We start from the raw sequence: 23,947 nt of genomic DNA, 5'->3' as shown, positions 1-23,947 counted from the left end.
TCTTTCCAGGTGCCCCACCACTCTCCTCCTGATGATCTTCTCCATGACCTTGCATACTATACACGTTAGTGATACAGGTCTGTAGTTTAGTGCCTCATGTCTGTCTCCCTTTTTAAAAATTAGGACTACATTTGCCATTTTCCATACCTCAGGGAGTTGCCCAGTTTCAAATGATGTGTTGAAGATCTTTGTTAATGGCTCACACAATATCTCTGCTCCCTCTTTAAGGACCCATGGAGAGATGTTGTCTGGTCCCACCGCCTTTGAGGTGTCAAGTTCGCATAGCAGCTTCTTCACCTCCTCCTTGGTTATATGTACCTCATCCAGCACTTGCTGGTGTGCCCCCCTGTTCTGATTTCTTGTAGTCCTACTGGTTTCCACTGTAAATACCTCTTTAAATCTTGTGTTGAGCTCCTGTGTGTGTGTGTGTGTGTGTGTGTGTGTGTGTACTCACCTAGTTGAGGTTGCGGGGGTCGAGTCCGAGCTCCTGGCCCCGCCTCTTCACTGATCGCTACTAGGTCACTCTCCCTGAGCCGTGAGCTTTATCATACCTCTGCTTAAAGCTATGTATGGATCCTGCCTCCACTACATCGCTTCCCAAACTATTCCACTTCCTGACTACTCTGTGGCTGAAGAAATACTTCCTAACATCCCTGTGATTCATCTGTGTCTTCAGCTTCCAACTGTGCCCCCTTGTTACTGTGTCCAATCTCTGGAACATCCTGTCTTTGTCCACCTTGTCAATTCCTCTCAGTATTTTGTATGTCGTTATCATGTCCCCCCTATCTCTCCTGTCCTCCAGTGTCGTCAGGTTGATTTCCCTTAACCTCTCCTCGTAGGACATACCTCTTAGCTCTGGGACTAGTCTTGTTGCAAACCTTTGCACTTTCTCTAGTTTCTTCACGTGCTTGGCTAGGTGTGGGTTCCAAACTGGTGCCGCATACTCCAATATGGGCCTAACGTACACGGTGTACAGGGTCCTGAATGATTCCTTATTAAGACGTCGGAATGCTGTTCTGAGGTTTGCTAGGCGCCCATATGCTGCAGCAGTTATTTGGTTGATGTGCGCTTCAGGAGATGTGCCTGGTGTTATACTCACCCCAAGATCTTTTTCCTTGAGTGAGGTTAGTAGTCTCTGACCCCCTAGACTGTACTCCGTCTGCAGCCTTCTTTGCCCTTCCCCAATCTTCATGACTTTGCACTTGGTGGGATTGAACTCCAGGAGCCAATTGCTGGACCAGGTCTGCAGCCTGTCCAGATCCCTTTGTAGTTCTGCCTTGTCTTCGATCGAGTGAATTCTTCTCATCAACTTCACGTCATCTGCAAACAGGGACACCTCAGAGTCTATTCCTTCCGTCATGTCGTTCACAAATACCAGAAACAGCACTGGTCCTAGGACTGACCCCTGCGGGACCCCGCTGGTCACAGGTGCCCACTCTGACACCTCGCCACGTACCATGACTCGCTGCTGTCTTCCTGACAAGTATTCCTTGATCCATTGTAGTGCCTTCCCTGTTATCCCTGCTTGGTCCTCCAGTTTTTGCACCAATCTCTTGTGTGGAACTGTGTCAAACGCCTGTGTCAAACGTGTGTGTGTGTGTGTGTGTGTGTGTGTGTGTGTGTGTGTGTGTGTGTGTGTGTGTGTGTGTGTGTGTGTCTGAGTGTGTGTGTGTGTGTGTGTGTGTGTGTGTGTGTGTGTGTGTGTGTGTGTGTGTGTGTGTGTGTGTGTGTGTGTGTGTGTGAGGGAGATTGTCCATTACCTATTTGTAGCTACAGGAGCAATACTCTCATCAACATTTTTTTTCTTACCATTTCCAATGGTTGCAGTACTTACTAATTTTCCTCCTTTAATGCATTCCATTGGTCATCCACATTATTTAGGTAGAAATTTTTTGTATTATACTCTCCATTTTTTCTTCACTTCACACCGGTGGCCTCTTGCTATCCCTTTTGCAGGTACTAAAAAATCGTTTTTATGTACTCGTCACAAATCCTTTAAAGACCTTGTATGTGGTCATTATGTCTCTTTTTTCTTCCTATCAGCCAATATGGGCAACTCCAGCGCCAGACAACACACCTTACCACTTTTCAAAAACATGAACTTACTTAATATACATATTATACACACTTATTATTGTGCCTACTACATATACAGAACATTAAACTCCAATATCAACCCTCCGCTCAAACTTCTAGACAGCTTCAGGAGAACACACAGGCACCACATGAGACACGAAACACTTTTTGACATCCCTCGTGTCTGTCTCACACTACACAATGCACATAAAGGGCCCGAAGATCTGGAACTCTTTGCCTGAGACAGCAAGAGGTCTCCTGCCCACAAATCGGTTTAAGATCATACTCAAAAATCATCTCATCTCTCAATAACAAACATACCCACACTATGCTAAACCCCAACCAAATTCAAACGAACTCTCCCAAATATTTTATTATCCCTTAACTATTAAGCCATTATTACAAACTTAAAAAAAGTGTTTGTATCATTAATTGCACTACCTCATTAATAACAGAGTGAACGAACTTGATTACGAACTTAAAAATGTAAGATTGTATCATAAATTGTATTACCTCATATTAATAATAGAGTGAAATACTGAATATTTGTATTCTACTACTCTTCACCTGTCTAGACTTACGTAGACTATAAGTGAATGAATGAATAAGGACTCACAGGTAAGGACCCACTAGGGGCGAGGGGCAAGTGGGGACAGGAAGAAGAATAGATGTGGGAAAGGAAAATTTTAGATAAGAGAAAAGTGTCGGGACTAGACCCAACTGCTAATCAAAGGAAGCATAGATGTAACAGTGTACTCTCGAGGGTATCATCGTAAGACTGGGAACGCAACAATTAAATTAGGACTATGGAAAAGATGGCGCAATCATCATCGCAAATTACTCAGCATTAACACACAGGGACCTGCTCAACGACAATGGCAGCTAAAGGACAATATTGCAATATATGACATATAACTTAGGTGTATCAGGGAGGAGGAATGGGGTCATAAAGAGAGGAGAAGAAATTTACATTATTATAAGGACGCCTGACAGTGTCTCCTAAATATGAAGTCCAATAGTCATGGTATGTCTCAAGTCTGTCAAGTTGTTTGTCACTTAGTGTCTTCTAGTACTCGTTCAGAGTTGGTGTGTTGGTCGTGAGATGAAGATATTCGCTGGTGGTGAAATCTTCCCACCTCACTCCCAACACCCAACGTAATGCTCGATTCTGGATACGTTGGAGTTTTAAAGCGTTTGTTTTAGCAGTTAACGTCAAAGCAAGTGGAGCATAAGTAAGAAGAGGTCGAATGATGGCTTTATAGAGGTGTAATTTTGTCTTAGGATGCATTCCTTTTACCTTATAAAGCCTCAAGAGTGCAGTCTTGGCAGTGATATGTGGTTTGAAAGTTAAGTTATTGTCTAAGGTAACCCCAAGGATAATTGTGGAAGAGGTGTGTGGGATAGGTGTTCGGGAGGTCCTTGTTTTGAGTTCGACAGGAATTGGGACTTCTCACCTTCTGTGAAAGTACGTTATCTTTGATTTGTTCGGGTTGGTTTTAATTCTCCATTGTAATTCCCATGCAGTAATCCTGTGGACCTCGCGTTGTGTTTTGCGAACTAAGAATCTAATGTTTTCATGTGTTGTGAGTTGTGTAATGTCGTCTGCATAGGATATTGTAAGTGTGTTTGGATAGAGTGGTTCTGGTAAATCATTTGTGTAAAGAATATATAGTGTAGGAGATAGGGGGGATCCCTGAGGAACACCTGCATGTAAGGTGAAATAGTCAGAACATTGATTACTAAATCGTATACGCATCGTGCGGCCATCTAAAAAGTTACATAACCATTTTATCATATTTATTGTGAAATCAAAGGATGTACAGAGTTTATATTTTAATCCATCATGTCCAGCAGTATCAAAAACTTTTTCTACGTCTTTAGTAACAAGAGCATTGGTACAGTTTTGGGCCTTGTTTATGCGTATATAATTCATGATAATGTTCAGAACGTCTTGTGTAGATCGATGTTGTCGGAAACCAAATTGTCGTTCAGTAAGTAAGTTATGTGTCTCGAAGTGTGTCCTTAGTCGCATATTTGTAAGTCTTTCAAAGGTCTTGCCCAAGATTTCAAGGAAGCTAATAGGTTTATAGTTCTTGGGGTCAGTCAAGTCTTTACCAGGTTTCGGAATAAGACATGCTGTAGCAGTTTTAAAGAAAGGAGGGAAGTATCCTGATGCTAGGGATGCATTAAAAAGGTCGGTAATAGCAGAAGCAACTGAAAGTGGAATATGTCTAAGAACAGAGTGTGAAAGACCAGAAGCTCCAAGAGCTTTCTTAGGAAGGTGAGTTAATAGGGAATGAACATCAGTTACAGAAAAAGGAGAGTTAAGATAGTGAGTAGAGGAGAGTGTGTTAAGAGATATGATAGGGTCAGGAGTGGTTAAGTCTTCGTGTGTAGATGCCTATCTTTCAATATCTAGTGTGTGTTCAATGGCAGCTGGGTCAGGAGGATGTGAGTGGAAGATGTTTTCCCATATATCTTTGAATATGTGGACAGCCTCAGCAGGGTCTGATATATGTCTATTGTTGTGTATGATGTGTCTAAAACTCTTAGAAGAAGGGGTGCTCATAATTCTTCTAATGAAGGTCCAGAAAGTTTTTGGATCTTTAATGCGTTTAACATCTGTAGTGCTTAAGAGGGATTGCCAGTGTCTAGCATGGTCGTCATCTAGACTATGAATGATGTGTACTCGGAGTATGGTAAGATCCCAACGAATAGTGTTTAATCTATTTTGGTTGACAAGAAAACGGTGTCTGTAACAGGTGAGCAGTCTTTTAGTTCTTTCTGATGGGCGGAAAGAATATCTTACTTTATATTGTCATAGGTACAGCTATTAAAGCGGCTTGGTTAATGTCAGATCCAGAGAGTGGGCCAGGTGTAGTGTAATGGTGTGTAGATGTGTACTGGCTCTGTTCGTGATAATCTTGTCAGGAGTGCCTTGGCCATTATGTGTCAAGCCATCATAAACAACACAGTCATCATAACTACGTCAGGTCATCATAAACAACACAGTCATCATAACTACGTCAGGTCATCATAAACAACAGTCATCATGACTACCTCAGGTCATCATAAAAACACAGTCATCATGACTACCTCAGGTCATCATAAACAACAGTCATCATGACTACCTCAGGTCATCATAAAAACACAGTCATCATGACTACCTCAGGTCATCATAAATAACAGTCATCATGACTACTTTAGGTCATCATAAACAATGAAGTCATCATGACTACTCCAGGTCATCATAAACAACACAGTCATCATGACTACGTCAGGTCATCATTAACAACATACTCATCATGACTACCTCAGGTCATCATACACAACACAGTCAGCACGACTTCCTTCAGGCCATCATAAACAACACAGTCATCATGACTATGTCAGGTCATCATAAACAACACAGTCATCATGACTACCTCAGGTCATTATGAACAATACAGTCAACATGATTACCTCAAGCAATCATAACACAGTCATCATAACTACGTGAGGTCATCATAAACACCTCGGCTAGTGTGCTCTGTTGCTCTCATCGTATTCTTCTCTTGGCCTCCTGCAGTTCTGTGGTGGGTTGTACATTACTGCAATTATCACCCTATGTCCCTCAGACTGGATTGTTCCTACTAAGTAGTCTTTTTCGCCCATGCCATCCATTCCATCCATTTTCTCAAAACCCGACTGGTTTTTAATGAGCAGTGCAACTCCTCCCCCTCTCCTCCCTCTGTCTTTCCTGAGGATTTGATATCCGGATGGGAAGATTGCATCTGTTATTATTCTGGTGAGTTTTGTTTCTGTGAGTGCTATTATGTCTGGGGATGTCTCCTTGATTCTTTCATGCCACTCCTCACACCTATTTGTTATTCCATCTGCATTTGCATACCACACCTTCAACTTGTTTTCTAAGACTGTGGTCTGGGAGGTATATTGGGGTTGAGGAAGTGGGAGACCTGATAAGGAACTATGGGTGGTTGCTGTGGGGGTGGAGTTTGTAATGCAGTGGGTGGGGGCACTGGATATGGCATGGGTGTTTTGGTTTAGAATGTTTGGTTGCACTGGGGTTGACATGGTTGCGGGGCTTCTATAGGAAGTTGTGAGGGAGGCTGTATTTGATCTTCTTCCTGGGTCTGGGATCTCCTGTCTGTCTCCTCTATCCTCTCTCTTTCCTCCTTTCGCCTTTGTACCATCTCTCTCAGTTTCTGCCTTTCTTCTCGTGTTTTGTCACGGTCGAGATACGCCTTCCTGTATGCTGGCATGTCCCTTAATCTTGCTTTCTCCTGCAGGATCCTGTTCCGAGTCGATTCTGCCTTGAAAGTCACTTCCATTGGCCTGGTTCTTCTTCTTGCAAAGCCCCCTATTCACCGAAAATTTTCCAGCTGGGTCATGTCATCTTCTCCTATTGCTTTTATGATGCTTTCAATTGCTTTTTTTCCCCTTGTTTTCTTGCTTCATATGTTTCCCCTTCAAGTTCCTGGAGCCCATACACAGAGACTGACCTCTCTCATTCTCCCACCGCATATCCTTGTGTATCCACTCATTCAACTTAATTTCCTCCATTGCAGCTTTCCTTTCTTCAGTTTCACTATCTATTGTACTTGGGCTCTGTGGCCAGCTAGTGTGTGTGTGTGTGTGTGTGTGTGTGTGTGTGTGTGTGTGTGTGTGTGTGTGTGCATGTGTGTGTGTGTGTGTGTGTGTGTGTGTGTGTGTGTGTGTGTGTGTGTGTGTGTGTCTGTGTGTCTGTGTGTGTGTGTCTGTGTGTGTGTGTGTGTGTACTCACCTAGTTGAGGTTGCAGGGGTCGAGTCCTAGCTCCTGGTCCCGCCTCTTCACTGGTCGCTACTAGGTCACTCTCCCTGAACCGTGAGCTTTATCATACCTCTGCTTAGAGCTATGTATGGATCCTGCTTCCACTACATCGCTTCCCAAACTATTCCAATTTCTGACTACTCTGTGGCTGAAGAAATACTTCCTAACATCCCTGTGATTCATCTGTGTCTTCAACTTCCAACTGTGTCCCCTTTTTGCTGTGTCCCATCTCTGGAACATCGTGTCTTTGTCCACCTTGTCAATTCCTCTCAGTATTTTGAATGTCGTTATCATGTCCCCCCTATCTCTCCTGTCCTCCAGTGTCGTCAGGTCGATTTCCCTTAACCTTTCCTCGTAGGACATACCCCTTAGCTCTGGGACTAGTCTTGTTGCAAACCTTTGCACTTTCTCTAGTTTCTTTACGTGTTTGGCTAGGTGTGGGTGCCAAACTGGTGCCTCATACTCCAATATGGGCCTAACGTACACGGTGTACAGGGTCCTGAACAATTCCTTATTAAGATGACGGAATGCTGTTCTGAAGTTTGCTAGGCGCCCACATGCTGCAGCAGTTATTTGGTTGATGTGTGCCTCAGATGTGCCTGGTGTTATACTCACCCCAAGATCTTTTTCCTTGAGTAAGGTTTGTAGTCTCTGGCCCCCTAGACTGTACTCCGTCTGCGGTCTTCTTTGCCCTTCCCCAATCTTCATGACTTTGCACTTGGTGGGGTTGAACTCCAGGAGCCAATTGCTGGACCAGGTCTGCAGCCTGTCCAGATCCCTTTGTAGTTCTGCCTGGTCTTCGACCGAATGAATTCTTCTCATCAACTTCACGTCATCTGCAAACAGGGACACTTCGGAGTCTATTCCTTCCGTCATGTTGTTCACAAATACCAGAAGCAGCACTGGTGCTAGGACTGACCCCTGTGGGACACCGCTGGTCTCAGGCGCCCACTCTGACACCTCGCCACGTACCATGACTCGCTGCTGTCTTCCTGACAAGTATTCCCTAATTCATTGTAGTGTCTTTCCTGTTATCCCTGCCTGGCCCTCCAGTTTTTGCACTAATCTCTTGTGTGGAACTGTGTCAAACGCCTTCTTACAGTCCAAGATAATGCAATCTACCCACCCCCTCTCTCTCTTGCCTTACGGCTGTCACCCTGTCATAGAATTCCAGTAGGTTTGTGACAGGATTTCCCATCCCTGAAACCATGTTGGCTGCTGTTGATGAGATCATTCCTTTCTAGGTGTTCCAGCACTCTTCTGATAATCTTCTCCATGACTTTGCATACTATACATGTCAGTGACACTGGTCTGTAGTTTAGTGCTTCATGTCTGTCTCCTTTTTTAAAAATTGGGACTACATTTGCTGTCTTCCATGCCTCAGGCAATCTCCCTGTTTCGATAGATGTATTGAATGTTGTTGTTAGGGGTACACATAGTGTGATGTAGTCCAGCTGGGCTTGTGAGGTCTCTGGGGAGACCTAATTTAACCAATTATATGGTCACACCTTGCCTTGGCAAACGTCTGTAGCCACGCCCACGTCTGAGGTCTTTTGTTCTTGACGCCTCAGACCTAGGCGTCAGGTCGTACACGTGGTACATACACCATTGGGGAGGGGGTACTTTGACTACGATATAAGCCCAGGGAAGAGCGGGGCAAAGAGGTTGTTGGCGACAGGTCCGTCGAGCGAGAGCTCTGGACAGCCGCGTGTGTAGTGGACCACGCATTGGGAATCTCGGGTCAGCTGGTCGGTGAATTAAGAGTGAGTACTAGTCCGTGTTACTGATAACATCTACCCTTCCCCCTGGTAATAAGTCTCATAGGTCAATTGTTATATTGTGTAAATTTCCATCAGGATATGTTGTATTCTAGCCCTTTTATGTTATTAAGTAAACTATAGCCATAATTCCCATTTTTATTTGTACCTTCATATGCTATTCCCTATTTTGTTAAGCACTGGGATATACAGGAGACGTGCTCACTCGCTGGGATACCTCTGGTAGAGTGGGTAGAGGTCTCACAATAGTGCCTCTGCTCCCTCTCTCAGGACCCATGGAGAGATGTTATCAGGCCCCATTGCCTTTGAGGTATCTAGCTCACTCAGAAGCCTCTTCACTTCTTCCTCGGTTGTGTGTACTGTATCCAGCACTTGGTGGTGTGCCCCACCTCTCCGTCTTTCTGGAGTCCCTTCTGCCTCCTCTGTGAACACTTCTTTGAATCTCATGTTGAGTTCCTCACATACTCCACTGTCGTTTCTTGTTGTCTCTCCTCCTTCCTTCCTTAACTTGATTACCTGGTCCTTGACTGTTGTTTTCCTCCTGATGTGGCTGTATAACAGCTTAGGGTCAGATTTGGCTTTCGCTGCTATGTCGTTTTCATATTGTCGTTGGGCCTCCCTTCTTATCTGTGAAAATTCATTTGTGTGTGTGTGTGTGTGTGTGTGTGTGTGTGTGTGTGTGTGTGTGTGTGTGTGTGTGTGTGTGTGTGTGTGTGTGTGTGTGTATGTGAATTCATCTAATTGTTTTTACAGTAGCGAGAAATTGCTCCAGGCTCCATCTCTTAACTTTTTGAACCAGCTTCATAGACTGCTAGCTTCCAGATCCTGGTGATACCTACTCATTAAGCAATACAAGATGTCTGTCTCCATCTCACTGTATAATTCCATCAACTCATCACCCGAGACCGGAAATGTACTTCATAACATCTGTGCCATGGACACAGAAGAATGCTGCCCGCACGTCTGAGTGCGAAAATACAATATGCAGAAGTTTTTATTAAGAGAAGTTAAATAAGCGTCAGTCAAGCCAGTCTTATATAAACTTTGTTCAGCTGCAGACCAAGATCTTCAACAAGTAGTATATAGAACAGCTGGTATTTCTGACATCAGCAAATTAGTGCAATTAGTCGTGATCAATAATCTTGAGTAAGTTAGTCAGGAGGTAAGGGTTTGTTTGAAAGACCATTCAGTAGCAACTGCTATGGAGGCGGCTAAGCTTGCAAACACCTCTGAAGCTAACCGATCATTAGCCGTTCGGTTTACTAAAAATTTTTCCCACCAGCTTGGTATGGACAGATATCGTCACTGATGGACCTCTGGATTTCGACGGAGGATGGAAGCAAAAGACCAGAAAGATGCAAGAGACAAGATTCCCGAGTCCATAACCTGCTACTGCTGCCATAAGTATGGCCATATGAAGGTAATGCGCCCAACGTTATAAAGGCGATTGGTATGTCTAGTATACACCAACATTTTGGGCAACGTAAATTTACTAATAGACAGCTAATCAGGATGAAGATGCTTATATGGTACTTTTCTTTAGTGTCCGTCAAATATCCCTTATGGAGTCGGACTGTCCCACTGAAGTATCCACCTTCACGATACAGGGGCTTACTGCTCCCTCTTGCAAGAAGGAGTAATTCCAGTTTCTGATGAGATGTCTTTAAACTCTTCAGTTTAATATCTAGTGTTACACTGGATATTTAACTGTAGTATCTCGGGTTTCCTCATGAAGGATGCTGTACGGTGCTTGGCAACAATATTCTTTGTTCTAGATTGTGTTCCAAGCCTATTGTGACCACAGAAGGCACTTCTCCGGTCTGGCCGTAACTCGGGCAATGCCCGAAGAATAAGAACATAAGAACATAAGAACATAAGAAAGAAGGAACACTGCAACAGGCTTACTGACCCATGCGGAGCAGATCCATGTCCCCCCCCCCCCCAGGATTAGCCCAATGACCCCTCTCCCCCGGAATAGCCCAATGACCCACCCAGTCTGGGCACCTCCACTCAAGGAAGGAGCACGGCACCAGACCCAGCAGCACAAGCTAGTCAGGTCCAACTCACACCCACTCATGTATTTATCTAACCTATTTGTAAAACTACAAGACGTTTTAGCGTGAATAACTGTACTCAGGAGTTTGTTCCACTCATCCACAACTCTATTACCAAACCAGTGCTTTCCTATATCCTTCCAGAATCTGAATTTTTCCAACTTGAAACCATTGCTGCGAGTCCTGTCTTGGCTGGAAATTTTCAGCACGCAATTTACATCCCCTTTATTTATTCCTGTTTTCCATTTATACACCTCGATCATATCCCCCCTAATTCTAGGCCTTTCGAAAGAGTGCAGATTCAGGTCCCTCAGTCTATCCTCTGACCTCATCTTGGAAGACTCTGATCCTCAGTTAGGCAAATTGTTTTACGAGAAAAACTGACCAGTGCCTCGTAAACCTGGTGAAACGCCCTTGGTCAAGCCTTTCTATTCCAGGGTTGCAGGAATGTAAGAAACTCCTGTCTTAATGGCTGACGGACACCCCCTCCCCTGGCAAGAGCAATGGAGGGACTCTTCTTTTGCTTCAGGTTTTAAGGCTGTTTCTACTGAAGTCAACTCTATACATGAAATATCATCTAGTTTGCATAACAGAGGACTATAGAAGACAGTAGCCGCTCTGAAAAGAGCCGAGGTAAAGCTGCCGGCCTGTCCAAACATATAGATGGACAGGGTCACCCCATAAATACTGCAACTGTTTTGTGCAAAATATAGTGAGTAAACAATAGTTCACTTACTGATAACATCTGGAAGGCAAATGATTTGTGATCCAGGTTAGGTTAGGTAAAGTTTGTCAGGAAACAGGACAAGTATTTCCTGACACGGATCTTAGTGTGGTCCAATTCCTAACCCACAAGATGGGACAGAAGCTGATGCAATTAGTGGAAAATGTTTTAGTTACTAGAATTACCACTGATCATGTCCCAAAACATAAATTATCATTTGCGAAGGCTTACTCAGCCCTGTAATAACTTCAGACAGTATTACCAAGGCTGGCTCCTCCTCAGGAAAATTAATGAATAGAAAAAGAAATAATAAGAGACAAACATAAACACTTTATTATATATAAAATATAAAATATAAAACACTTAAATATGAAATATTAATCCTACATTAAAGAAAATGAAAAATGAAAAATATAAATGATAACTGAATTCAACGTTAATTTAAACTTGGGTGTCTGGTGTTGGTGATACTGTGTTGTTGAAATTGTAGCCATTGCTGATGATAAGGGGGGGGGGTCGCAGGTGTTGGTTACAACCCACCGGTTCGTTCTTCACAGTATAGCTGTGAGTATTATATCCCGATGACAGGAAAGCAGGTTCTTTACCACTGCAATGATGAGGGGTTATGTCCTGCAATTTCATACAGGTGCACAGGTAATTAAATCCAAAAAGGGGAAGTATCAGGATGTTAGTCCATCTCCACCAGTTCTGCTCATTGATTGGCAGGTGACCCTCTCTGTCATTCAAGCTGGAAAGATAGACAGGTTACCCACTGCTTAAGAAAGCACTCTCCATGATAAGTACAATACCTAAAAGATGTGGTGATTATTACAACAGTCAACCTAGAGCAAGACTGAAAGGACTAAGTTTATTATTGGTCAAAAGTGAAGCTTTCAACCAATAAATCCACTAGAATACAAGGCAGGCATGTACTTACAGTAGTGCTGGGAGCTGTGAGTCTAGTGATTACTGTTTGGACCGGAGCCCCACACGTCACCTTTCGGGGAGGGGGGGAGAAGGAGGGGAAGGGATAGCGGGAGCTAGACTGACCCTACCTTAACAAGTAGCCGGCAATGAATCTATCACTTTCGGGGTGGGGGAAAAAAGGTGGAAATAGCGGGGGCTTGACTTACCCTACCTTAACATGTAGCCGGCAATGAAACTATTGTTACTATATACTCCCTCTCTACTCCTATCTATTGAACTTTTCCCTCACATCATTAGTTTAACAAATGAATGATCCAGTTGCTAAATTGTGGAACTTTGATACCACGATGCTGAAAAGGCTACCGTGAGAACCAAGTGTAGTCGATAGGCTTTTAAATCCCAATGCATAATACAACTGAACACGCTCCCTGTCAGTCGACGATTCACGGAAATCAATAATTGTGAATAGGTGAGTCACCAAAGACAGTGGTGACAGGTTGTAGACGAGAGTTTCACATGCGACGCCATAACATCCATCCTTCCCCCCAACAACTCCCCCAACCCATCCCCCAACCCCTTCCCCTTCCCAACCCCTCCCCCTCCCAAACCTCAACCCCTTCCCCTCCCCCAACCCCTCCCTCTCCCCCAACCCCTCCCCATTCCCCCAAATCCTCCCCAACCCCAACCCCTCGCCACCAACACACTGACTTACATTAAACACGCAAAGGGTCGATAAATGCACAAGTTTCTGGAATTACACTACGTCTTGTGACATTATTATTCTGCCATTTTAATTGAATATTGCTATAGTCGCACTGATGGTGTCACAGCTGCATCACCAGGTCCAGGAAGTTTTACAATTAACAGAGTTTCTACCGTACTACTGAATTACCACATGAGCTCCTGCAGTAGTTTTTTGAAGGTGAAGTGCGGTTCTAAGTGTGTGTGGTACCACGAACTTAGAACTATCTTCATCTCCAGTTTGGGAAAACCCAGGAAAATGTTTAGTACCATCTTAATATCCATTGACTTAAAACTTTCTCATTCGCTGCCTGGATGAGGTAGAGTGCGGACGTGCTTTGCACCCCTCTACTGTTTCCCAGACGAGCTAATCAGTCAACGACATGGCGCCAGGTGTTCGCAGGAGAGTGAATACTGTGGGCATTGAACTTATTAGTGGGGCTTTAACACCTACGTCAGTCGATGTGTTATTGCCCAAAATTATACGAGAGACATATGGCATCAGAGACGAGGATTTATATGGAGTGGCACTGAACGGTGTATATAGAATTTTCGTGAAAGTGCTAACTGCTCAAGTATACGAGGCTTTGGTTGATCGTTACCAAGATGTCAGCATTACTGTAACACCGGCAGTGAGGGTCAAGTTGATTGATGTATAACGACATTATTCGTGGGTTAAGCTCCGCAACGTGCCTTTTGAGGCTGATGAGGTAGATATTCGAAATGTTTTCGAACGTTATGGAACTGTACATCTGGCCCAACCTGGCAAATGGGTAAAAGGTGCTTACACAGGATTTCCTGAGGGTTCTTTTAATCTCAAGATGACGCTTAGGCATCCTATACCCTCGTATGTATATCTCGAAGAGTTTAGAACCCAGGTAATGGTAGCGTATGCGGGGCAGAGGCGTACGTGCCGACTGTGTGGGGAATTTGACCATATGGCGGCAGACTGTGGCAAGCGGAGTATGGCTCCTGGGCCGGCAAGGGGCGGAGCACCTGCGCATGAGCACCCGGTGCCTAAGGAAGAACGGGGGCAAGGAGGAGGGCGTGGTCGCATGTGGAGTGAAGAGGTAGTGGCTCCTCCAGTGGAATCGGAAGAAGTGGTGATCCATGAATCACCTGGCCCATCAACTGTGGCTCCTGGGCCGGCAAGGGGCGGAGCACCTGCGCATGAGCACCCAATGCCTAAAGAAGAACGGGTGCAAGGAGGAGGGCGTGGTCGCATGTGGAGTGAAGTGGTGGTGGCTCCTCCTGGGGAATCGGAAGAAGTGGTGATCCATGAATCACCTGGCCCATCAACAGTACAGTTGTCAAGTGAGGAGGTACAGGAGGGCGCAGCAGTGAAGGCTATTGAGGAGGAGTTGGAGACGGTGATACAGGCTATGTTACAGTCTACGGAGGTGGAGAGTTACAGCGAACAAGACCCTGGGATCAGGGTAGAAGGTGTGTGTGGGGAAGGGGAGGATCAGGTGGCACCTGTGGTGGACAGTGCGAGTGCCATGGAGGGGCATGGAGGCGGATTAAGGGTGGTAGAGGTGGAAGTCCATTGTGCTGGCTCCCAGGACTCAGATATGGAAACTGAGGGAGCTACAAGGAAAAGGGCAGCAGCGTCAGATTCGGACGATGTTCTGACACCGGCGCAAAGGCCGGGGAAAAAGACATGGGGTTCTGGTACCCAGAGTGACTCTGCGAGAGGGCCACAACAGAAGGGGGGGGGATGGTTGGGAAGGAGGGGGGAAACTGTGGCAAAGGCACAGTCCAGGGGAACAGTCTGAAAGGGAAGAATCTTGACATGAGGCGGGGAAGGAAACCTTAAGCTGGCCTCAGGTGTGTAACAATAAATATTAATGGCCTGTGTGATGGTGTTAAACGGGAGTGCTTCAGGATGTTTTTGAATAGGTATAAGGTTGACGTAGCTTTTGTGCAGGAGCACAATTTTAAGCTTGGTCGTGAATTAGTGGTCCCTGGGTATCAGGCTTATGTGTTGCCGTCTGAGCGTTTAAAAGGAGGAGTGGGTGTGTTGATCAGGGAGGCGGGCCCGTTTGTATTGCATAGGAAAGATGGGGGGGGGAGGGGGGAGAGTATTACATGTGGAAGGATGGTGGATGGGAGAGAGAGTGGCGTTTGTGTGTGTGTATGCCCCAGCAGAAAGTGACGTGAAAGTGAAGATGGATTTTGTGCGGGAGGAGCTTGTGTATTACCTACGCACGTTACCGTCTGTCGCGATTGTGGGGGGGGATTGGAATTGTGTAATTAAGAAGACAGACGTGGAACCCAGAGGAGCGGGATATTTTTCCTCAGTCTTGGGGGGCATGCTTAGAGATCTTCAGTTACGTGATGCTTTCGGGGGAGGTCTGTGGGAGGTGGAACATACGTTTATAAGAAGGGGATATGCGGCTCGTTTGGACAGGTTATATTTATCTCGGAGGGTTTTGGTAGAGTCTTTTAAAACTATAGAGATGGTGTCTTCCGATCATAGGGCGGTATTAGTGGAGGTGGGATGGGATGCTTTGGCTCGTAGGCAGGGAAGTTATTGGAAACTGAACACGATGGTTTTGGGGGATAGGGAGGGAGTGGAAGCGTTTGCAATATTTTGGGAACAGCTCTGTGCCGACAGAAGAACTGAGGAAGACGTGGTAGGATGGTGGGATAGTGTGGCTAAGTTACGAATACGTCATTTTTATGTGAGGGAGGGCAAACGCATTAATCAATTGCGGTATGGTTTGTCAAATTACTTAGAATCTAGATTACGGAATTGTTACGAGGGGGGGGCGGTGGCCGGGGTGTACCCGGTGGAGGATATACACATGTTGAAGGACAGAATACGGGATTTGCAAGAAGAACGTTTTGCAGCTGTACGGGTACAGGCGGGGTTAGACGAAGTACTCTGGGGCGACAAGCCATCAGCTTGTGTGCTGCGAGGACAGAAGGTATGACAGCGAACGACTACAATACCAGGTTTGCAAGTCATATCTTCTGTGGGGGGTTTTAGAGAGGGTCAGGTATTAAGGGACACCAAGGGGATGAGTGCATATGCAGATAGATGGTTTGAGGAATACGGGAAAAGTAGTGGGGTGGATGGTGAGGTTCTTGGGAAGGTATGTGAGTATGTGCCGTGCAAACTGGGGAGGAGTGATCGGGAGGCACTGGGTGGGGTCATTGAGGAGGGGGAAATATGGAGAGCCCTTATGGACATGAGGAAGGGTAAGGCACCCGGGATCGATGGTTTACCTAGCGAATTTTATGTACAGCACTGGGGTCTGCTTAGGGGTTTCCTAGTAAGGTTAATGAATGCCATGAAAGACGGAGGTAAGATGGGAGAATCTCAGGCAACGGCGGTGGTGGTGTTGGTCCCAAAGGGTAAACAGCAGAGTACCCTTAGGGATTATCGAGCCATTTCATTGCTTTGTGCTGATTATAAATTATTTGCGAAAATTCTTGGGAATCGGCTTAAATGTGTTGTGGGGAGGGTCGTGTTTGAGTCTCAGTTTGGTTTACCTGGTAGGTCAATGAGCGTGGGCCACGGGATTATCAAGGGGTTCCTGGAGGACATGGAAAGGGAAAGAGGAGCGTTGGTGGCGTTGGATTGGCAAGGGGCTTATGATAGGGTGGAAAGAAAGGCTTTGAGGGATATTCTCCTACGACAGGGGTTTGGCGAAGAAATAGTGGGGTGGGTGGATACGCTGTACTCAAATGCGAAGGTAAGGGTGCAAATCAATGGGTGGGGGGGGGGGGGTGTCAACATGGAGAGGGGTCTTCGGCAGGGATGTCCTTTATCACAAATATTGTTTGCATGTGTTCAGGATCCCTTTTATAGGATGGTGGAGGATCGTCTAAGGCCGGGGGGGAGGGATGGTGAGCTGAAGCCGTGGCCTGGTTTGGTGGGCTATGTTGATGATACCACTATTTTGGCAAGTGAGGAGACACGGTTAGGACTTTTGGGGGAAGTTGTGCACACTTTTGGGAGAGCTACTGGGATGAAGGTAAATCTGGAAAAGTCAATGATCATGGGGCTGGGAGAGTGGACAGAGAGATTAGAGTGGGGATGTGATGTTGTGCAGCGGAGGACCGGGAGTCTGAAAATCTGCGGTGTCATGTATGAGGCTGACCTGAGTGCTGCAAGGGTTAGCAATTCGAATAGGATGGTGGAACAGGTGCAGCGACGGTTGGGAATGCTGCGACCTCACCATTTAACCCTTAGGCAGCGTGTAATTGTCATCAATGTATTACTATATAGTAAAGTCTGGTTTGTTTCGGCTGTGATGCCGTTAACAGGAACGGCGATCACGAGTATTCTTAGAATGGTGTTCAAATTTTTGTGGGGTTCAGGGTGCAACTGGTTGCGAAGGGAGGTAGTGACATTGCCGGTATGTAGGGGAGGGTTGGGTTTGTTGGACTTGAGAAAGCGCGTGAAATGTGTGTTTATTAAGAGGGAAGTGATGAGTGCAGGTGGATGGAGGGAGGGTCAGCTAGATAAGGTACATGCTCACCTGAGGAAATGGTATGGAGGGGCGGAAATGAAGGAATGCGAGACAGTGTTACGCGCCTTAATGTTAGCCAGGGAACCAGGAAAAGTAAAGGTGGGAACTTTGTGTAAATTGTTAGAGAGACATGTAGTGGCGCCGGTTGAAGGGATCTACCCCATGTATGCATGGGATGTAATATGGCGAAGGTTTAGTAAATTAAGGATACGACCTAGGGCGCGTGAGGTTATGTACCGTTTCCTGCATGGGATTTTGCCAACGGGAGCGATGCTCCGAGACAGGAGGGTTATTGAGGGTGGGGGGTGTGGCAGATGCAGTGGGGAAGAGACTGCGTATCATGTCGTCTATTTTTGTGAAGGTTTGGAGTGCATCAGGGTATGGATGCGTAAGGTAGTGGTGAGGGTGGGGGGCCAAGGTGTGGCGGTATTGCGAGCGTTGAGTCTTGATATGAGTGGTGTGGAGGAGAGTGTGGTAAGAGGTTTAGCATATGTCATCGTGGACTACATATATGTTTTATGGGGTATGAGGGGGAAGGTGGGTGGGGATGTGCTGAGAAGGACTTTGGCGGCGACGTTTTATCGAACTTTGTGTCGCAACAGAGACATTTATGGGAAAAGGTGGGAAGAGTATTTTTCTGAAGGTTATAGAGGACTAACAATAGGGATTTTATTGGCGTTATAAGGGGCTTTAACTGCCGGGGTGAGTGGGTTGGTAAAAGGGGGGGGGGTTCAGGGGATTTCAACGGGCTCACCTCCTTGGGAATGCAGTGATGTGATTGGGTGTGATTGGAGGTACTAGTGTGTGACCAGATGAGAGGTTGTGCAAGATAAGTTTTGCTTAGTTCCCTTGATGGGGAAGGTGTAAGGAGCAGATTAAATATATAACATGTATTAATGTATAACCTATAAATTATATAACATGTATATTTCTTTGGTAGCGTATTATGTTCCACTTGCACTGGTATTACAATTGAATTTGAATTTTCTTGAGAGGGTTTTCCTTTCACTATTTCCTTGAAGCACTGAGTTATTTTTGTTTTATTGTAACGTGGTCCAGCATCAGTTTTGGTAGTAATTACCTATTATTATTGTTCTTATTTAAGGTATTATAATTTTGGTAGTCCTGTACCATTCATGGTTGTAAATAATGCTTCCTCAAGTGACATGTGTCATAATAATCCTAAATTGAGGATAATTAATGTCATGATTATTCAGGTTGGTGATAGGGTTAGTTTTCAATGTGTGTGTGTGAGTGGGGGGGGGATGATGGGTCACCTGTGTTGCAGCACAGGTTTCTTAATAAGGCATATTGTAGGTCTGGTGTATTTGTTGAGAGTGGTATTATGGGTGATTGTCATTAAGCTTGGAGCATTATTGTGTTGAGGTTGTAATTTTAGGAGTTTTATTAATAGCCATTTTGTGGCCTTTGTTATTATAACTTTATTCCTTCTTAAATTGTGATATGTTATAAAAACTTGTATATGGTAGACTGTCAGATGTTGCCTGGATTGTTTTGTGTTTATATATTGTTTTACTGATGTTGTCCTTGATCATTTTTTTATATATGTACCTATTAATATCTGTACATGAAGTTTTTAAATAAAATATAAAAAAAAAAGACTTAAAACTTTCTCTCTCTCTCTCTCTCTCTCTCTCTCTCTCTCTCTCTCTCTCTCTCTCTCTCTCTCTCTCTCTCTCTCTCTCTCTCTCTCTCTCTCTCTCTCTCTCTCTCTTTCTCTCTCTGCTTTTCTATGTATTCTCTCACTATTTACTTCCCTTTCCTCAATTAGCTTTGATTCTTTCCTGTCATAGCTATGACCGATATAATCTATCTGGACTAACATATGTAACTCATGCACGCTCACATGCACGCTCACATGCACGCTCACATGCACGCTCACATGCACGCTCACATGCACGTATAAGTAATAAACTTGTTCCCTAACACATTAATGATCTTGGTAACATGCAACGGTAATCTGATTTGTTCGTGACTCCGCCTATATACTTATTGTACAAGATTTAGTGTTGCATCGCCACTACAACAGTGGCGTGGCAGTCGGTGCTGGGTGACTTCAACTTAAGACACTTAAAATGGAAGAATGTAGCAAACAATGTTTTAGCAGAGATAATCCCAGGAGGAAGATCTTGAAAATTTATATAAACATGAGCTATTAAATCTGTGCAACAAATTCACCTTATACCAGCAAATAATAGAGCGACAAGACTTCAAAATACACTGGACCTCATTTTCGCTAATAATAATGATCTGATACGAAATATAACAGTATCACAATGATACTAACGTAGACTGTGATACTAACGTAGACTGTGACACTAACGTAGACTGTGACACTAACGTAGACTGTGATACTAACGTAGACTGTGATACTAACGTAGACTGTGACACTAACGTAGACTGTGATACTAACGTAGACTGTGACACTAACGTAGACTGTGACACTAACGTAGACTGTGATACTAACGTAGACTGTGATACTAACGTAGACTGTGATACTAACGTAGTTCTGGTTGCAAGATTTTTCTCTATAATAATTGGTGAAGAAAACATGCATGTTGCTGAACTAAGTTTTTACTGAGACATCCTTTCACCCAGTGTAGAGCTGTAATAAGTAACGACTTGATAAAGCTCTGCAAACAGAATATCATCCCAATAAAAGTTTTTTCAGCAGTGTCTTTCTTAATTATTATTGTTAATATTACAAATGAATAATGCTGATTACCGTTTCACTTATTTATTGTCTCTGATTTGTATATTTAATATACATCCACAATCTCGGTGACTTATTTTCCATTACCAGTAGAAACTGGTGGAGGCACTGATGTTAGTACAGGTGCTGTATAGCCAGCGGTCAGAAAAAAATACATCGGTAGGGAACGCAGCCACAAAAAAAAAAAAAATCCTGGCACATTGAAATCAAATCTATGCAAATTCTATGCCTTGGGTATCTGTAGGCATGGAATATCTGGGAAAATCAGGTGGGACATGCAATTTTGACCATCCCAAAAAATACCGCGCCTACATGACAACAGGAGAATGCAACTCTTCCTCTTGTAATTTATTTCACTCTGAAATTTGTCACTCTTCAGTCCATGAAAGAAAATGATGCAACACATACTGTCAGGCACACTGACTAAAGGGAACAAGGTCACTCAGATCATGGGAAACAAACCAGGGTAGCCATAACCACTCCAGAGACAGATTTTTTTTAGTGCAAGGAAGAAAAAAAAGCTGGCAAGAAATGACAGAAATATTTCACTACCTCGGATCCCTACAAAAGTGAATGCATAGTCAGTGTTCCACGCCGGAACAAGAGACATTAGTTCCAGCAAACAAAGCCTCTCTACATACCATCAGTAAGACGACATTTATCTTTGCAAATACACAGGGTCTAAAGGCATTAACAAAGTACCTTTCATCAGTGGACTGATCATAGAGTCAAATGCTGTGTTTGCGGCTTTCACAGAGACCTACATAAAGGATCACTTTGACAACGAAATAGGGATCCCGGGTTATAACTTATTCAGATGCGACAGAGTAAACAGGCAAAGAGGTGGGGGGAGGGGGGGGGGTGTTGGCCTGTATGTCACAGAGTCGCTCAATTGCTCGGATCTACTAAACACTTAAAATGATGTAGTCGAAATTTTGGCAGTAAAGATTGAAAACCAAAACCTTGCCATTTTGGTTGTATACAAGCCTCCTGATGCAATTTTCCAACATTTCCAGGAACAGCATTTGAGAATAGACCACTCACTGGAAAATCACCCAACTACTACACCAAACATTTTGCTGCTGGATGATTTCAACTTAAGACACCTAAAATGGAGGAGTGTATCTAAGAGTGCTTTAGCAGAGATAACTCCAGGAGGCTTCAGATGAAAATTCACGTTCACATGAGCTATTAAATCTCTGCAACAAATTCACCTTAAACCAGCAGATAATGGAGTCGACAAAGCTAGAAGATACACTGGACCTCATCTTCACTAATAATAATGATCTGATACGTAATACAACAGTATCAAAGACAATACACTCAGATCACAACATTATAGAGGTACAGACATGTATGCGCAGGGCTCCTGATTAGTAAAAGGTGACCATTTATGAAGGTGCTTTCGCCAAATTCAATTTCACTAACAAAAACATACAATGGGATCGAATTAATCATGTCCTAAATGAAATAAGCTGGGAAAATACCGTAAACAACGTGGATCTGACCTTCTTTGACTAGAAAGAATTAACTGCAGCACTTGAGGTACATTCAAGGCATATTCCTTTAAGAAAAAGGAAGAGAAGATGTAAACTAGAAAGATAGAGGTGCTCCCTATAAAGGCGAAGAATCATAGAGCTGCTGAAAGGAGTTCTGGTTAGCAGTAATCTAAAACCAAGACAACAGTGTGTTAGTGTTCGCGATAAAGCTAACAGAATTCTTGGCTTCATATCTAGAAGTATAAATAATAGAAGTCCTCAGGTTGTTCTTCAACTCTATATATCCTTGGTTAGGCCTCATTTAGACTATGCTGCTCAGTTCTGGTCACCGTATTACAGAATGGATATAAATGCTCTGGAAAACGTACAAAGGAGGATGACAAAGATGATCCCATGTATCAGAAATCTTCCCTATGAGGATAGACTGAGGGCCCTGATTCTGCACTCTCTCGAAAGGCGTAGAATTAGGGGGGATATGATCGAGGTGTATAAATGGAAAACAGGAATAAATAAAGGGGATGTAAATAGCGTGCTGAAAATTTCCAGCCAAGACAGGACTCGCAGCAACGGTTTCAAGTTGGAAAAATTCAGATTCAGGAAGGATATACGAAAGCATTGGTTTGGTAATAGAGTTGTGGATGAGTGGAACAAACTCCCGAGTAAAGTTATTGAGGCTAAAACGTTGTGTAGTTTTAAAAATAGGTTAGATAAATACATGAGTGGGTGTGAGTTGGACCTGACTAGCTTGTGCTGCTGGGTCTGGTGCAGTGCTCCATCCTTGAGTGGAGATGACCAGACTGGGTGGTTCATTGGGCTAATCCGGGGGGGGGGGGGTCATTGGTCTAACCCGGGGGGGGGACATGGACCTGCTCCGCATGGGTCAATAGGCCTGTTGCAGTGTTCCTTCTTTCTTATGTTCTTATGTATGTGAAACACGAAGGGAGGCGCTGGTCAGAGAAATAGCAAATATCGAACCTAAACTTAAGGAATCATACAGCAGACAAGAAGCTCTGATATTATCCTAAGGATTCGCGACCTGGCTGCCAGGGAGTGTGGACGTGCCTCGCACCTCTCTCCTGACAGTCTAGCAAGCTAACCAGTGACGTCATGGCAGTTAGCGTGCGGAGGCGGGTGAATACCATTGGTATTCAGCTTGATGAAATTAAGACACATGTGCAACATCTGGGTATCCCATATCATAAAAATTTTTGAAGTGTTTTAAGAAGCAAAATCGCCTCCCACTTAGATACCCATGAGTTACACAACCCAGGGCAACACGGGTTGCCTTGGACAGGCAGGTCGCTCCTGCCTGTCCCAACTACTGGACCACTATGACATGGTCTTGGATGCTCTAGAGGACAAACAAAATGCAGATGTAGTATACACAGACTTTGCAAAAACCTTCGACACGTGCGACCATGGTGTCATAGCGCACAAAATGCGTGATAAAGGAATAACAGGAAAAGTTGGTAAAAGGATCTATAACTTCTTAACAAATATAACACAAAGAGTAATAGTAAACAGAGTAAAGTCTGAGGCGGCTACGGTGAAAACCTCTGTTCCAAATATCTGACATAGACAGAGATGTAAGCCATAGCACCATATTTTCCTTTGCGGATGGCACCCGAATATGCATGACAGTGTCACCCGTCGAAGACCCTGCCAGTTTCCAAGCGGACATTAACCAAATCTTTAAAAGGTTTTCAGAAAACAAAATGAAGTTCAATGAAGAGGAAATTAGAACTGTATCGGAGTATACAACAAATTCCAACCACACAATAGAGCGAGAAACTAATGTGAAGGATCAGGAAGTGATAATTTCCGAGGATCTCACTTTCAAAGATCGCAACACTGTATCTGCGACATCTAGGAAAATGATGGTGTTGATAATGAGAACCTTCTAAACTAGGAATGCCAAGCCCATGATGATTCTCTTCAAATTGCTTGTTCTCTTTAGACTGGAATGTTGCTGTACACTTACGTCCCTTTCAATTTAGGCAAAATTTCAGACCTGGAGAATGTACAGAGAACTTTCACGGCACATATAAGTAAGATAAAGCATCTAAATTATTGGGAACGGTTGAAGTCCCTTGACTTGTATTCCATGGAATGCAAGAGAGAAA

General features: G+C 44.2%; 1 protein-coding gene across 1 annotated transcript in view; it reads right to left on the bottom strand.

Moving 5' to 3' along the window:
* LOC128699090 (carbohydrate sulfotransferase 11) overlaps positions 1-23,947 on the bottom strand; it is a 214,802-nt gene that overhangs the window by 150,684 nt on the left and 40,171 nt on the right. The gene's annotated exons all lie outside the window — the stretch shown is intronic.

This window comes from Cherax quadricarinatus, chromosome 54 (assembly GCF_038502225.1).
Source record: "Cherax quadricarinatus isolate ZL_2023a chromosome 54, ASM3850222v1, whole genome shotgun sequence".
NCBI classification, from domain to species: Eukaryota; Metazoa; Arthropoda; class Malacostraca; order Decapoda; family Parastacidae; genus Cherax; species Cherax quadricarinatus.
Note: the sequence above shows the minus strand (reverse complement) of the source record. Positions and strands in the feature narration are given on the sequence as shown.